Below are 11,197 nucleotides of genomic sequence, written 5' to 3' on the forward strand. Positions count from 1 at the left end.
CGACCACCGTGACTGGGACTTATCACTACCCTACGTTACTTTTATTTGCAATTCTTCTCGCCTCGACAGTGATGGCTACTCTCCTTTCTTTCTCCTTTTTTGACGTGGCCCTGCCTTGACATTGGACACCGTGTTGCCCAACTCGAGGGCATTGACAACCGAATATGCACAAGACGCAGTAGCGCACGCTGATTTGGCCGGCTAGGTTGCCCGCGTCAGGATATCGACAGCACAAGCAGCCCAGAAGGGGCGCTATGACCTGCACCACCGCGATGTGTACTTCGCACCTGGCACTTTAGTACTCCTGCGGACCCCATCGCGCCACGTAGGTCTGTCTGAAAAAGTGCTCTGCTGTTTCACGGGCCCCTAGCGCATCCTACGCATGGTCAGTCCCGGGACCTACGAAATTGGACCCTTCAGACCTTCGCCGTCATCCCATTTAACGTCGCAACGTGTGCACGTCTTCCGTCTGAAGCCGTACCATTCCCGCGATCCAAGCTGCCTCTAACCCTGTTCCATCTTTTGCACGGGCCGGTGCTCTCGCCGCGGAAGGTTATGTTACGGGCTCTTACACCTTGGCAGACGAAAGGACTTCAATGAAGGAGTGAAGATTATCCAGGCATTCAGTTACGTCCAACCTCTCCTCCACGGATACGCGCCACTCCAAATCTGGTACATAGCATAGGGAAAAGGACAAGGCGATGGGAGCCTTGCGAACGCGCGCGCTCTTCCTTGGACATTGGAGCTGCCTTAGCTACCAGCTTGTATTTGCCTGTTAATACATTTTATGGCGAACAGTGCCTACGTGGCACCTGGCAGCGAATAACAAAGAAGGTTTCGCGGTGGCTCAGTGGCTATGGCGTTGTGCTGCTGAGCACGAGGTCGCGGGTTCGATTCCCGGCTGCGGCGGCCACTTTTCTGATGGAGGCAAAAAGCAAAAACGCCCGTGTGTACGAGATATCGGTGCTCGTTAAAGATCCCCAGGTGGTCAAAATTAATCCGGAGCCCTCCACTACGGCGCGCCCCATCGCCCGCGTTGCATCGGCGCGTTAAACCCTACAATCAATCAATCAATCAATCAATCAATCAATCAATCAATCAATCAATCAATCAATCAATCAATCAATCAATCAATCAATCAATCAACAAAGAAGGTTTACTTACGTAGCGGCAAAGGGACTTGCCTTCATCAGAGTACAGTTACATGATTTTGATGTCACAAACATTTGGAACACTTTTCCTATATGGCTTTGCGGAAAGCTGTGAGAAGGAGAGGAGGATGTTCCGGAAACGGTGAGGATGCAGACAGTCGGGCTATGCCATGGTACAACAACAAAAAGGAGAGAGAGAGAGAGAGAGAGAGAGAGAGAGAGAGAGAGAGAGAGAGAGAGAGAGAGAGAGAGAGAGAGAGAGAGAGAGAGAGAGAGAGAGAGAGGGGGGGGGGGTTGAATTAGCAAGGCAGCTCTCAAGATTGCACGACGACTGGGTTGCCCCGTCGGATACATCGGTCTCGGGAAGCCATGATTCTCGCCATCCGGGCCAACTAACGCGGGAGTGGTGCTCGCGCATGAAAACAGTAGGTGTGGAGGCCGGAAGGAAGCTGAAGCGAAGATTAGCAAAGCAGTGTAAATAACGGGTGCACGCTAGGTACAGTGTGCTCCTGACGTAAAGGTTCTTTTTTCGGCCTACTACGCGACGGTGTCTAGAATAATGGTAGCATGACTTTTAATGCGTCGCATTCTTTGCGGAGTACCCTACAGCCAAGACGTGTAACGCCCTGCATTTCCACAATAATGCAGATTTCGCGGAAGTTCCACCTGTAATCGTTATAATAGCGCAAAGGGAGATAATTCATCGAACAAAATTTTCAAAAATTGACAAAATAAGAAAAATATTAAAAAATTACGGGAAATGGCGCGCCGCGCAACCCCCTCCATTTCCACAATAATGCAGATTTCGCGTCTGGTCGAACGAAATGTTAGAAAACCAGAAAATAAGAAAAATGTAAGTAAAATTGCGGAAAATGGTGAAGCGCATCACGCTCTGCATTTCCAGAATATTGCAAATTTCGCGGAAGTTCCATTTCTAATCGTTACAATAGAATAAAGGAGATAATTGGTCGACCGACATTTTGAAATATAAAAAATACGAAAAATATTAAAAAAATACAGAAATGGCGAAGAGTATAACGCCCTGCATTTACACCATAACGAAACTTTTGCGGAAGTTCCACCTGTAATCGGTAGAATAGCGTAAATGGAGATACTTGGTCGGACACGATTTAGAAAAACCAAACTAAAATTAACTGTAAGAAACTCACACTCAAGATAAGCGGCATAAAAATATAGCATAACATAGCTTAGCATTAGTGGACAATTCCCTAAATTTCTGCAGATTTTTTTTTTGTTGCCCACCTGTCTTCTTTCCAGCTTTTCGGTCTTAAGGAATGCTACGTACTAAATATGCTTTTTATACTACACGTGCCAATCAAAGGCAACGAAATCAATATATTGCAGGCAAACATTGGTCTGTTCGATGTGTCTCACTCAAAAACAAGTGCGTTGGCAATGGATTCGACCTTGATAAGAAAAAAAAAGTGCGATAAAGACACCCTTTCACATTTATCACCGAAAGCGGATGCATCACAGCCTTACGTGTATAGCTTTTCTCAGCCGCACAACTTTAATTTTCTCAACTAGAGGCAGTGCTCGGCATTCATATTTTATTCAGCATTGAAATAATACCGACTCATGAGGAAAATACTCAGCACCGCATGTGCCGCGGACCTCACATGCGCTATCGCTCTTCACCTCAGTTTGATGTTGCAATTCAGGGGAACATACTCAAAGCCTTCTCCATAATCCATTCCTCACATATGTGGGGTCGAACAATCGATCGTTTCTGTGTCGCGCAGGCCACGAAAGGTTTTCGCCTCGCGCCCGAAGCTGAGGAAGCGCAGGTGAAAATTTTTCATAGCCATGAAAATATGGCCCTCACGCGCAAACATCGCATTCCATTACCATGGAACGAACGCGTATTCAACACCCGCTGCTTGGGGGGACACCCCGGTTGATCTTTCTCGTAGAGCAGCTACGGAGAAGATTAGCGCAGGTGATGGATGGTAGAAGCTGCGAAAACATAACACGCGGCGCTGCTGTTTTTGCAACCACAGCAACCGCGAGCTGCGGCGCGGTGGTTGCCGACGGAAAACAGCCGCTACAAGATATGCAATCCAAACGCGAATTTTGTGTTTCCATTTTCGGAGAAGTGATATCTCATCGTTGCTCCGCGCCTGAAATGTGTATTTTTAATGTGAAGCATTTCAAACTGGGTAACCTCAATTTCACGGAGTTTCTAACAGCTTTCTGGAGCAGCAGGGGCAGGAGTGCCGAGGGAGGCAATTGGACCCGCAAGTCGAGGACGGAGTAGGGAGTGTTGGAGGAAGAGAGAAGAAAATTTAAACATCTGAACCGAGGTAGGCGGGAGAAATAATACAACATGCTGTTGGGTTAGCTGGTTCACGACGCTTCAAAAAAAAAAAAAAAACAAATAGCACTCTTCCTGTCTGTTCTTTTCTGTACTTTTTCAATTTTCTGCGACCTTTCTTTTAAAAATGAAAGCGGAAAGAGTGCGTGAGTGATTTGAAAAAAAGGAGGAGGAAGAGTGAGGGAAAATTTGGCCTTCAAACCAAGGAGGGAGTGGAAGGAAGGTGGTGTTGCCCGAGCGCCCCGCAACCCCTACGCGGCGGCGGGCCGTAACTTTAAGAAGCCCTTCACTAGCGACCAATTCGTCACGTCGAGTAGCGTCTGCGACAGGCTCTGGTTTTCCTCGACCCAATCTATGATTTTTAGCGTCATTTTATTACCAAACCACGAATACTTACCGTTACGTCAAGCTCAACTGAACTCGAAAACATCTTAATTTTTTTTTTCGTCAGTGTTGTGCTCACCTTAAAACGAAAGCCGTAAGTGGCTAATTCTGCGAAAAACAGTTATTGTTGTCCGGTCAAAAAAAATGCCGCCACTGTAAACAGTAAATAAATGAAAACCTTATATTAGGTCCGGTGGGATTTGAACCTGGGTCTTACCGACTGCGCTCTCCCAGCACTTATTTTTCTTTAATGCATGAAAAATTTAGTAAAACTCCGACATGTCAATTAATACAAAATAAGAGACAGCGTAAAGTACGCATACCAGTCGAACAAAGTTCGGCCCCATTTCAAAACTCGGACAAGCAGACGCATGCATACAAAAGATGGAGCCACTCAGGCGGGTTCCTCCGCGCTGCATAAACGCTCCGCACCAACTCCGCCTGTTCTCGAAGTATGCACTTGATTTGCCTAGGGGATTCCGCATGGCGATCAATAATGCGGCACTTTCACAAGATAAACAATCCTATCACAGCAAAAACTTCATAGGGCACTCGTTTAACATCTTCAAATGGAAAGAAGTGAATTTCATTTTTAAGTGATCGTTGCAAAACGCCCCAGAAAAACACCGCGTGACGGTACACAAAAAACAATGGTCAATAGTCTTTATGGCACAAGCGGCAATTGTCTTACCAAGGGATCGGCACCCCTTTTTCGCGCAGCCATGTTTTAAGTGAAAGTATTTAAGCATTTACGAATGGAGCTTAAAGAAAAAACGTTTTGGCATTTGGCGGCACGAGCATGGGCTTGACGCGACGAAGGACACTGCTCTCATGCATGGTCCCGCAAGTAGGGCTGGCGATAAAGACGCGCAAGGAACAGATTATCAATTAAACTGTTTGTAATAGCCCTCCTTAAAAAGACAAACAGATTAAAAAAAAACGTGCAGTAAGGAAAATAAATGTATCCCCAACTTCCTTTAGAAAACCCCACAGTGGCTTCCTGTTGACCTGAACCGTAGAAACAAGGAGAAAAGATGAATGGTAACTTATGCGCTTTTGAAGTATAGTTAATAAAAGTGGATGATCCGCCAACTTGTAGAAGCGAAAACGAGACACAAGTTTCTGCACAAACAAGTGCACTATCCCAGGAACAAAAAAATTATCCCTACGCATTGGCTCCCATTCAGACCCCTTCGCGAAGCTAGCAAATATACTGTGTAGAGCCTGGACTTTAGCCCGCGCACAGTGCAGTATGCCTGAAATACATACCAAAACTTTGCTACCAAGAAGACGTTGCAGACTTGCGGACGGGAAAATGCAGAAAGTTCTGGCTCCATCCATGCCTGCGAGGCGCGCTTGACAAGCATGAGGGATGAAGACCAGTGTGGCCCGAAGTTCCGTATTATGTAAAAAGGCACGACCAGGTATTAAAGCGGTGCACCACCCCAGCCAGCAAACCAGCAAATCTGGAAAGGTTTGTTTCCCACTGCCCAACCCAAAACCTATTAGTTTTCTCCATGTTCATGGCAGCTCCAGACACGTCACACAACTCCCTAGTCCACATAAAGGCTTCTTGAAAACTCCGCTTGTCGACACAAAAATTGGGAAATGTCATCGGCATACGCAAGGGCTTTAACTTCACACAACGCTATAGAAGAACCACGCAGTCCTTGGCTCTGTTGTATGCTAAAACAGAGAGGTTGTATGTACAGTGCAAGTAGTAGAGGCGATAGTGGGCATCCCAGTCTTACAGACTACCTGGTCTGAACAGGCTTCGAAAAAACGCGGTTGACGACAGGTCGTAGAATGCGATGTTTGCAGCATAGCTGAATGCCTCGATACAGCACATCCCCTACATTAACTGCATCCAAAAGTGCGAATAAAATATCTTGACGCACTCAATAAAATCCTTTCCCAAGGTTAGTTTCGACAAGCGCCACCTTTTAGCAGAAGGAAGGAAGGAAGGAACAGTACAGGAAAGGCAGAGACGCTAACCCGCCACTGACCGGGTGGCTACCCTACACATGGGGTTGTGGATACGGGAATGAAAAGGTAAAGAAAGAACCCTGGCGCATAATAAAAGAGAAAATAATAGGTAGAAAGTCAGAAAACACAAGGCCTGGCCATGGTGACTACAAAGACACTGCCAAGCACGCACACACAAAAAATGCTCAAAACTAAGGCGGTACACTGACAAAACTGGCGAACGTAGGACATTGCACTGTAGTAAAGCCCCAAAATCGTTCAGATAGGCCCGTATCCTTCAAAAAGCGAAGTAAGGTTTTTTGTATTGTAGCGGAAGCCGCTCGGAACCCCAGCGCAAGCTGCTCCCGCGAGACGGGGCTTTTCCTTTCTCTCCGGTCTGCCGTCGGCTTGACGACAGTGCGCCTTTGTGGAAGACCCGTATTGGCGACGTCACCGATGGCTTACTACTGGGGTCAATCCACCGCTCTCTTCAACGGCCGCCGTCGGGGGAGGCATAACTTGTTGTCCGGCCGACTCCTGGCATTAGTCCTGGCGCCGTTGCCGTCTGCTCGCTTAGGGGGCCTTTTTCCTCTCTCTTTTGAAGGACGCGGGGGTTCCCCTTCTTTGGCTCGTCGGGGGACGATTTCAGTGTACGCATCTTTTGAAAATAAACAGTCTTGTCTTGAAACTGCAAACCAGCTCTGCGTCTTCTTTCTCGCCTCCTTCAGCAGCCGACATTCCGGGCTGCTACAAAATTGGTGACCCGAATAACGCTTCAACGAACACACCGCGATGAGCTCCGACAACAACACTGCTGCCTCCACGTCGGCAGTCTTCGCCACAGAACTGAAGCTACCAAATTTTTGGCCTAAAAATCCAAGAGTTTGGTTCAGCCAAGTGGAGGCCCGTTTTCAGCTCCAGCACATCACCTCGCAGTCGACGAAGTACCTTCACGTCGTCGCAGCCCTGCCCCCAGAAATCGCCGACGCTATCGACGACAATTTAGTTTCACCCCCCACACATGGGGAATACGACACCCTCAAAAAGACGGTGCTGGACCGCTTCGAGGCGGATGAAGAAAGCAGACTTCAGCAGCTCTTATATCGGGAAGAGCTGGGCCACCAACGACTTCCCCAACTGCTGCACCGGATGCGACAACTACTAGGTGTGCACGCGCGTCAGGACGGCCAGCTCCCACGTCATCGTGAACTTTTTCTGCAGCGGCTGCCCCGGTCGGTGAGCGTGGTTCTCGCTGGTTCAGATGAGACGTCCCTTGATGGACTGGCGCAACATGCCGATAGCATCACGGAATACTCTACTTCAACCTTCGCGCCCATAGCTGCTGCAAGAATACACGAACAACCAGATCGACTGTCGCGCCTTGAGGAGAAAGTGCAACAACTTACCGAGATTATGCAGCCACTTTTACTGTCTGGCGCTCCCCAACAGGACGAGCAACGACGCAACCAATCTCCTTCAAGACAGGCAAGCTCTTCCCAGAGAAGCCAGTCACGACATCGACAGGGTGGAGTTTGCTGGTACCACCGTCGTTTCGGCACGGGTATTAGCCGCTGCACTCAACCTTGCTTGTTTCCGGGAAACGCTTCAGGCAGTTGTTAACGGCGGGGTACGACATCGGCCCTCCACCCAGCCGCCTGTTTTTCGTAGTCGACCGCGTAAGCAACTCGCGCCTGCTAGTCGACACAGGTGCCGAAATCTCTATTGTCCAGGCAACCCCCGGTGATCACCGACGTAGCAAGAACATATCGTCGCTGTAGGCGGTGAAGAACACTGCCGTCGCTACGTACGGCTTCCGATCGCTGACAATAGACGTGGGACTCAGGCACCTGTTTCACTGGGTCCTAGTGGTGGCGGACGTTAATTTCAATATACTCGGAGCAGACTTTCTGAGTCACTTCAGCCTGGATGTGAGCGTACGGGACCGTTGCCTCGAGGATTACAACACATCCCTCAAAGTACGTGGTTTGGAGTCAAACATCTGCTCATCTGGCATCTGCGCCTTCCAGCCAGTATCTGCCTACCACCACGTCCTGACGAATTACCTTCTGTCACCAAGCCCCGCAACACGAAACAGCCGGTGAAACATAACGTGACTCACCACATCGTTACCACCGGGCTGCCAGTCACCGCCCGGCCACGACGGCTGTCCAGCAACAGGCTTCAAGCTGCACGCAGTTGGTTCGAGCATATGCTGCAGCTGGGAATTATTCGCCCTTCGTCTAGCAATTATTAATCGCCGCTGCACATGGGGCCTAAAGACGACGGGGATGACTGGCGCCCGTGCGGTGACTACAGAGCCTTGAACGCATCAACAACGCCGGACCAGTATCCTCTGCCACACATTGACGATTTTAGTGCGCGGCTAGCAGGTACAAAAATATACAGCAAGATCGACATCGTAGCGGCATACCACCAAATTCCCGTCGAACCGGAGGACATAGCAAAAACAGCCATAACAACTCCATTCGGCCTGTTTGAGTGTGTATGTATGCCCTACGGCTTGAAAAATGCGGCACAGATCTTTCAAAAGTTCATGGATGAAGTCACCCGGGGTCTTCCTTTCGTCTTTGTCTACCTGGTTGACATTTTGGTGGCTAGCAGAACTCCTAGCGAACACGAACAGCACCTCCGCCAGCTTTTTCAGCGTCTGGATGAGCCCGGTCTTGTGTTGAAACCTCCAAAGTGCGTGTTTGGTGTCGAGGCTCTCAACTTCCTCGGTCACCAAATCACTGCTGAAGGCATTATGCCATTGGAATCGAGGGTGGAATTCGTGAAGAAGTTTCCTGCTCCAACATCTTTCCGCAAGCTGAGAATTCCTCGGGGTCTTCCACCGGCGGTTCATTCCGTCTTGTGCTCAAGAACTCCAGCCGTTGTCAAACCTGCTGCGCCGAGACGACCAAAAGGCCCCAGAATTTTGTTGGTCTGACGAACACCAGAACGCTTTATAGAAAGCTAAGGACGAACTGGCCGCGGCTACCCTTCTCATCCATCCACTGCCTGACGCTCCTACACGCCTCATGGTGGACGCCTCCTCCACATCGGTCGGAGCAGTGCTGCAGCAACAGGAGGGTGCACAGTGGAAGCCACTTGGCTTCTTTTCGAAACGCGTGAAGCCTGCAGAAGTACTGTACAGCACTTTTGGAAGGGATATGCTCGCAATCTATTGTTCCATTAAGCATTTCCGCTAATTCCTCGAAGGTCGCGAGTTCTACATCTTGGCAGACCACAAGCCCCTCACCTACGTAATCAACAACAACAGTTTCTCCTACTCAGAGCGAAAATTCGTCAGCTCTCATTTGTTTCTGAGTTTACTACAGAGATCCGCCACGTTCACGGTGTCGAAAACGAAGCAGCCGACGCCTTGTCTCGCGTCAACGCTTCCGGCACAAGAGTCCTGGACTTCGAGGTGATGGCCGTGGCTCAGCGTGAGGACACTGAGTTGACGAGAGTGAAAGGTGGGGGATCTTCACGCGTGCTTTCGGAGGTGGCACTTCCCTACGTCCAGGGCACGATAACCTGCGATACCTCCCAGGCATTCCCACGACCTTTCGCCCCACTGAATTTTCGCCGAGTGGTATTCAACACTTTCCACTCCATCAGCCACCCAGGTGTCCGCGCCTCCCAGCGTGCGATAACAGAACGCTTCGTTTTGCCCGGCGTAAACGCGGACGAGCGACGTTGGGCTAGGACATGTGAAACGTGTCAGCAAGTGAAGGTGACTCGCCACACTCGGGCTGCACTACAGGAATTTCGGACTCCTGAGTCGCGGTTTGACCACGTTCACCTCGACCTGGTGGGGCCGGTACCACCCTGCCAAGATTTCAGGTACCTGCTCAAATGCATCGATAGATACAGCCGATGGCCCGAAGCTATACCAATTGCGGATATATCAGCTGAGACCGTCGCGCAGGCCTTTATTCAGGCATGGGTGTCCCGCTTTGGCTGCTCCGCCCGCATAACAACTGACCGCGGACGGCAGTTCCAGAGCAACCTCTTTTCGTCGCTTTCGACCCTCCTCAGCACGAGGCTGCAGCATACAACCGCCTACCACCCCGCCAGCAACGGAATGGTGGAGCGGTTGCACAGGCAACTCAAAGCTGCACTTACAGCGAAGCTCGATCGCCAGCACTGGGTGGAAAAGCTCCCGCTCGTTCTTTTTGGTCTACTCTCAACGGTGATGGAAGACCTCGGCTTCAGCGCAGCGGAAATGGTGTACGGCTCAACAGTGCGCCTCCCGGGAGAACTCTTCTCCGACCAGACACTTCCCGACCATGCAACCTCCGACCACATCGAGAAGCTGCGCGCATGGCTAAATACGTTAATTCCCCCGGCAAAGCCGGAGTGTGTGGGCCACTGGGGTCTAAAAACCTGACACGTGTCACTAGCACAACACGACGGGCCGTAGCCCAGCCGGTTTTTGGCTGTACGACGTGTTGTTTCCATGCCAGCGTGCCATAAATTAGCTAAGCTGGATGGAACGAAAGAAGAACCGAACGAGTTACTTAGACTAGATGGAATCCCAGTGGCCGGCCTCGTACAAACAAGTGTGGCGCCTGTCCACAACAACAACCGAATAACAAACCGCAAAGAAAACTTGAAGGAAAAAAAAGGAACCAAGGAACATCATAGACGTCACGAAACCACACGATTTGGCGGAAGAATCAAATTTTTAACTTAAATTGATTAATTTGTCAGTGAATAAAGCATCATCTGCTTCCGGACAAGCACTCGGGGCACCGCAAAACACGAACTTTTTCGAATTAAACAGAGATGTAAAACATAGTCCGCGTTTTAGGCTCTTGGTGGGCTATACACATTCGATACGCATGGTTCACGCGCTTTGTAACAGCGACGCTGTTTAGCAAATCATAAGTTTTCGTCTGCGCAGTTAAAAATACCGAGAAATCGCCGATCGCGCACGCGTGAGTGCGGGCTGACGTTTGTCAAGCCAAGAATACCCAATTAGGGAGATTGGCCAAGATTGCGGCGACTACTCGGCAGTCAGAAAAAACAAGGAAATGCCTTGCGCTCGTGGGTGCATGCCTTACGGCGACCTCCCTGCCTCCCCGGCGCACGTTTGTCAAGCCAAGCCTACTCACTCAGGAAGATTGGCCAAAAAATGTTTTAGCGTTCGCCGTAATTGCGGCAACACTTGCTCGGAACGAGAAAGACATTTCATAGCGTACGCCCCTCCAAGGTGATGTCCAATAATTAACACTTCCAAAAAGAAATGACAGAAGCTCTCACTTACAACAACAATTGTGGAGGAAAGGTCGTTGCGGCACCGATGACCAAGCAAATCTGCGGCAATCGTGGACCTTAAAAGCCATGAAGAGAAAAT

Source organism: Haemaphysalis longicornis, unplaced genomic scaffold, assembly GCF_048455015.1.
Source record: "Haemaphysalis longicornis isolate Haplotype H1 unplaced genomic scaffold, Haemaphysalis longicornis Haplotype H1 scaffold_2, whole genome shotgun sequence".
Classification (NCBI taxonomy): domain Eukaryota; kingdom Metazoa; phylum Arthropoda; class Arachnida; order Ixodida; family Ixodidae; genus Haemaphysalis; species Haemaphysalis longicornis.